At 40.3% G+C, this 6241-nt stretch overlaps 1 pseudogene; it reads left to right on the top strand.

Annotated features, from left to right (window-relative positions):
* Positions 1-3786: 3786 nt before the first annotated feature.
* Positions 3787-4520, top strand: LOC114221745 (tRNA-splicing ligase complex subunit RTRAF pseudogene; annotated as a pseudogene).
* Positions 4521-6241: the final 1721 nt, after the last annotated feature.

Raw genomic sequence — 6241 nt, 5'->3', positions numbered from 1 at the left:
AATTTGTCTTGGAGAAGATCTTTATGGATTAAAATTTTGGGGTTACTTATTAGCTTTATGAACTTGAATATCTAAATCTCTCCCTAGAATTGGGAAGTTGTCAGTCATTATTTCTTTAAATAAGCTTTCTATCCCTTTCTCCCTTTCTTTTCCTTCTGGGAATCCAATGATACATACATTATTTTTATTGATGGTGTCCCATAAATCTTGGAGCCTTTCTTCATTTCCCCCCTCTTTTTTCTCCCTTCTCTGATTAGATGATTTCAGTTTTTCTGTCTTCTAGCTCATTGATTCTTTCTCTGCTTGGGGAATCTTCAGTTGATGTTCCATATTAAATTCTTCATTTCATCTTACCATTTACATTGATGTGGATGAAACTGGAGGGTATTATGCTGAGCATAAATAAGTCAGTCACAGAAAGACAATTATCATATGGTTTCACTCATATGTGGAATATAAGAAACAGCACAGAAGATCATAATGGAAGGGAGAGAAAAATGGAATGGAAAGAAATCAGAGAGAGAGACAAACCATAAGAGATTCTCAACTATGGGAAAGAAACAGGGTTGCTGGAGAGGAGGTGGGTGGGGGTAGGGGGTAACTGGGTATTAACTGGGTAACATGGGCATTAAGGAGGACACATGATGTGATGAGCCCTGGGTGTTATATGCACCTGATGAATCACTGAACTCTACATCTGTAACTAATGATGTTCTCTATGGTGGCTAATTGAATTTAAATTTTTAAAAAAATTCACACATAAGAAATAAATTCTTCATTTCAGTTATTGTATCCTTCAGCTCCAAAATTTCTATTTTGTTCTTTTCTAGTTTTCTGTCTCTTGTTTAATTTCTCATTTTGTTCTTTTATTGCTCTCCTGATTTCATTAAATTGTTTATCTGTGTTATCCTGTAGCTCTGTGATTTTCAGAACAATTATTTTAATTATTTGTTGGGCATTTCCTGGATCTCAGTTTCTTTGGGGCTAGTTACTGGAGGTTACTGCATTCCTATAGTGCAGTTGTTTCCCTGGATTCTTTGTGATTTTGTAGCCTTGTGTAAGTGCATTTGAAGCAACAGTCACCTCCTCTAGACTTTATAGACTGGCTTTGGTAAGGGAAGACTTTCACTGTGGGTGGACGCATGTTGGAGCATATTGTGATCCTGGGTTTAGTTGTGCAGGGCACCAAGTGTGGGGCATTTAGTAGCACTGTCTTTGGAGGGCACGATGTCTTTCAACTCAGACTGCTGGGGTCCACAATATCATGTGTGGTCCTTGGCAAGCACTGTGAGAGATCTTCAGGGGCTGTAAGCACTATTGGGGTTCTCAGCAATGCCTCCACGTAGCTAGGGACCTGTGTAGGCAGTGGTGGGGAGTGGAGCTGGTGGTGCACACGCATGTAACTGTGGGGGCCAGCTGCAGGTGCCTAATTAGTGACAGACAAACACATAATGGCCAGGGCCAGGGCCAGGGCAGGTAGCAAGGGCCACTATTGGCTCTGGCATCTGTGGGGGCCCTGGCTATGGGTGTGCTCTCTTGTTTCCCATTCGTGCACACTGCAGTGGAGGCTGGTGATGGGAGTCAGGCTAGCAGCATGCAGATGCACAACTGGAGGGGCCTGCTACAGGTAAGCATGATAGTGCAGGCAAGTACAAAGAAGACCAGGCCTGTTTCAGGCCCCCAAGCGGCTGTGGCTGTTGGCATGCTTTCCTGTGGCTACCCAATCTCCTCTCAGACATGCACACTGCAGTGGAGGCTGGTGATGGGTGGTGGGCTTGCGGCATGCAGTTGAACAGCTGGAGGGGTTAGCCCTGAGTGCATGCATAGTGGTGGGGGTCAGCCACAGAGCTGTAGGCTGGCACTGTGCCCTCATACAGCCAGAGAGGCCTGAGCTGGCTGCCAGTGTGGTTCATGGGCTCCCCTGGGGACAGTGGTGTAAGGAGTGGGAGGGACTCAGGTGGCTGGGTTCAGTGAATAATACCTGCGGAGCAAAAGCTGATGAAATCTACAGTGGGTAGGTAGGTGGCAGTTATGCTGGCCTTTGGTTCCTTCTTCAACGGTGAAAGCTGTTAGGTTTGTCTGTAAAGCAGGCTGATATGAACCACAATTGCTCCCACTGCATGGTTGCTATTGATAGTTCCTGCTTTTCCTCTTCATTTCTAGCTGTCTCTCAGCATCTCCACTTTGCTGGTCTGGATGGGATAAAAAAAAGTGGGACGTTTGTGTGGTACTCTGAAAGTTGGGAGAAGCTGCTCACTCACCCATGGTCTCTTTCCTGGTGAAGGGTAGTCTTTCTCACTGGGAAGTTCCCTCTTGGCACTGAGCGATGCCTGCTGGGGGCATGGGATGATTCGGACAAAATGAAGCTGTGTTCTTTCTCTTTTTTTGCAGTTAATCTCAGGTTTTTTGTTCCATTATGTTGTTAAAATTTCTTAAATGGACTCTAGAGCTCTCCCAGAGCTATTTTTGTTCATGGATAGCTGTTTAATTGCTGATCTTTGCTGGGAGATGGAAGTTAGGGTCTACTACCTTGCCATTTTGGTGATGTAACCTCAGAAATGCTAATTCTCAAACTGCTTATTTGATTTTCAGTATTTTTCCTTTTTTATATACATTTAAAGCTATGACTATCTCTTAAAACGTGGTTTAACTGCATCTTACAAGTTTCAAAGTGAAATATTTTAATTGTTATTTAGTTCAAATATTTTCTATCATGGTATTTTTAAAAACACATATCTTATATATAGTGTATTTCTTAATTTCCAAAGATATGATCTTTAGTTATCTTTCTCTTGTTAATTTTTAGCTTAATTGCCTTGTGGTACCGGACATATTTTATACCATATCATTCTTTTTTTAAAATTTAAATTCAATTAGCAAACATATAGTACATCATTAGTTTCAGATGTAGTCTTCAATAATTCATCAGTTGCATATAACACCCAGTGCTCATCACCTCCTGTGCCCTCCTTAATGCTCACCACCCAGTTACCCCACCCACCTCCCCCTTCCACAACCTTCAGTTTGTTTCCCAGGGTCAAGAGTCTCTTGTGGTTTGTCTCCCTCTCCGATTTCTTCCCATTCAGTTTTCCCTCCCTTCCGCTATGATCCTCTGTGCTATTTCTTATATTCCACATATAAGTGAAACCACACGATAATTGTCTTTCTCTGTACTATATCATTATTTTGAAATTTGTTATTTCTTTTCTGGACCAGTTTATAATCTATTTTTTTGCAAATGTTTTATGGACAGTTAAAAGTTATATGTATTCTATAGCTGTTGAGTGCAGTGTTCTATATATATCTAGTATCCATATTTGTTAGTTTTATTGTTCAAATCTTCTGTCCTTAATGATTTCTTTCCTCTGCTTAATCTACCAGTAAATGAAAGAGATTGTTAAAATTGCCCAGTGTGATCGTGGATGTATCTCTTCCTCCTTAGAGTTTTATCACTTTGTTAGCTTTATATATTTTGAGAATTTGTTATCAGGTTTAGACACATTTTAAATTTTTATCTTCCTAGCGAATTAAATCTTTTATCATTGTGAAATTTGCCTTAATCTATAATAATGCTGTTTACATTTTGTCTACTTTGTTATTAATATAGTTACAGCAACTTTCTTTTAGGGTTTGTTTAGTATGTTTATTTTTTATCTCTTTATTTTAAGCCTTTTAATCCTGTTTCAGTTATCTATCGATGCATGACAGAACGTTCCAAAATGTAGTGGCTTTTGGCCTGTCCTCTCCCGGCCGAAGCCCGGGGGACGAAAGCGAGACTCAGGGACTATGTTCCGATGAAAGCTGATGGCCCTCGACTACCACAACCCGACTGGCTTCAACTGCAAAGATGAAACAGAATTTAGAAACTTTATTGTTTGGCTTGAAGACCAGAAAATCAGACACTACAAGATTGAAGACAGAGGTAATTTAAGAAATATCCACAGCAGTGACTGGCCCAAGTTCTTTGAAAAGTATCTCAAAGATGTTAACTGTCCTTTCAAGATTCAAGATAGACAAGAAGCAATTGACTGGCTTCTTGGTTTAGCTGTTAGACTTGAATATGAAGATAATGCTGAAAAATACAAGGACTTGATACCTGATAATACAAAAAATGCTGACAATGCAGCTAAAAATGCAGAGCCATTGATCAACTTGGATGTAAATAACTCTGATTTTAAGGCTGGTGTAATGGCTTTGGCTAACCTTCTTCAGATTCAGCGTCATGATGATTACCTGGTAATTCTTAAGGCAATTCGCATTTTGGTCCAGGAGCGCCTGACCCAGGATGGAGTCGCTAAAGCAAATCAAACAAAAGAGGGCTTGCCTGTTGCTTTAGACAAACATATTCTTGGTTTTGACACAGGAGATGCAGTTCTTAATGAAGCTGCTCAAATTCTGCAATTGCTGCATATAGAAGAGCTCAGAGAGCTACAGACAAAAATTAATGAAACCATAGTAGCTGTTCAGGCAATTTTGTTGATCCAAAGACAGACCACAGACTGGGGAAAGTTGGAAGATGAACATTTTAGGATTTCAGCTTCTCACCTACTTAATACAATTGGGAACCATGTACACTCTGGCATGTGTTTGGAAATCAAATGTCACATTTTCAAGGGAAGAATCCTAGAAAACTATGTTCTCGAGATTTACCATCATTGCTTTTTCTTTAATAAAGTTCAGGAAAGTTGGAAAAAAAATGTAGTGGCTTTTTTTTTTAAGATTTTATTTATTTTTGACAGAGAGAGAGAGGGAGAGAGTATAAGCAGGGGAAGCAGCAAGCAGAGGGAGAGGGAGGGGCAGGCTCCCTGCTCAGCAGGGAGCCCAATGTGGGGCTTGATCCCAGGACCCTGGGATCATGACATGGGCGGAAGGCAGACGCTTAACAGTCTGAGCCACCCAGGTGCCCCTCCAAAATGTAGAGGCTTAAAGTAACAATGTGTTATTATCTCTCATGGCTCTGGGGGTTGGTTTGGCATAGCTCAGCAGCTCTCATTTGGGAAGGGGTTCCGTCATGCAGTTGCAGTCATATGGTAGCTGGAATTTGCAAGGGCTTGATTTGGATGGCTGTGATGGGCTTCCCCCAGGATGCATTTTTGAAGAGACTAAGTCAAAAGCCACAGGCTTCTTGTGATATGGCTTTGGAGGTCACATAACACCACTCTGCCATATTCTATTAGTCCAAAGTGAATTAGAGGTCTGGCTCAGATTCAGGGAGGAAAGGGCTACACAGGAGTGTAAATACTGAGAGGTGTGATTCACTAGAAAGCGATTTTTGAAGACCTGGTTACCACACCTTGTCCCCTGGCCTGCAATGATTCCCCATCCCTCCCACATGTACTCCTCCACCAGGACCCCCAATGTTTCATTCCACTGTGGCATTAGGCTCCATCTTAAATCCAGGATCTCATTGTCTAAATTATGTCCAGGTATAGATCAGGTTTGTTGGGTACATTTCTTTGGGTACAGTTTCTTTCAATCTGTATTTCTGAAAGCATGGTGATTTTTTATTAAGTTTTTAGTTTTAATTCTAGTATAGTTCACATACAGTGTTACATTAATTTCAGCTGTACAATATAGTAATTCAACATTTCCACATATTACTCAGTGCTCATCATAAGTATACTTACTCTTAATTCCCTTCACCTATTTAACCTCCCCTCTCCCCCGGCCCCTCCCCTCCCCTCTGGTAATCATCCATTTGTTCTCTAGAGTTTAGAATCTGTTTCTTGGTTTGTCTCTCTTGCTCTTTCTCTTTTTTTCTTTTGCCCTATGAAGGCATGGTAATTTTAGAGTATTTGTACTTCTTACATGGTAACTATCTTTCCTCAGAGCACATTTTCCAAGAAATTAAGATGAATGATACAGGCTTCTTTTGACCTACCCTTGAAAGTCACAAAGCATCATTTACATTACATTTTCTTGGTTCAAAGCAAGCCACAAATCTACCCCAGATTCAAGGGGAGGGGACTACAAAAGGGCATGAATACTGGGAGTTGGGAATCATTGTGGGGGGGGGATATATTTTGTGGCTAGCTAACATGACCTTGTATTTTACATTATAAGTAGTATACAGTTATAAGTAGTATAATTATAAGTAGTATATAGTTGCTATTTTTAAACCCATCCTACAAAATGTACTTTTGGAAAAATTAAAACATTTAAGCCATTTACATTTAATTTAATTATGGGTATATGTTATGTTTTAATATTCCATTTTACTATTTCTTTTCTATTTATTTCA

The sequence above is a fragment of the Eumetopias jubatus genome, unplaced genomic scaffold (assembly GCF_037043125.1).
Source record: "Eumetopias jubatus isolate StellerSeaLion01/CBP00866 unplaced genomic scaffold, mEumJub1_p1.0 scaffold_8, whole genome shotgun sequence".
NCBI classification, from domain to species: Eukaryota; Metazoa; Chordata; class Mammalia; order Carnivora; family Otariidae; genus Eumetopias; species Eumetopias jubatus.
Note: the sequence above shows the minus strand (reverse complement) of the source record. Positions and strands in the feature narration are given on the sequence as shown.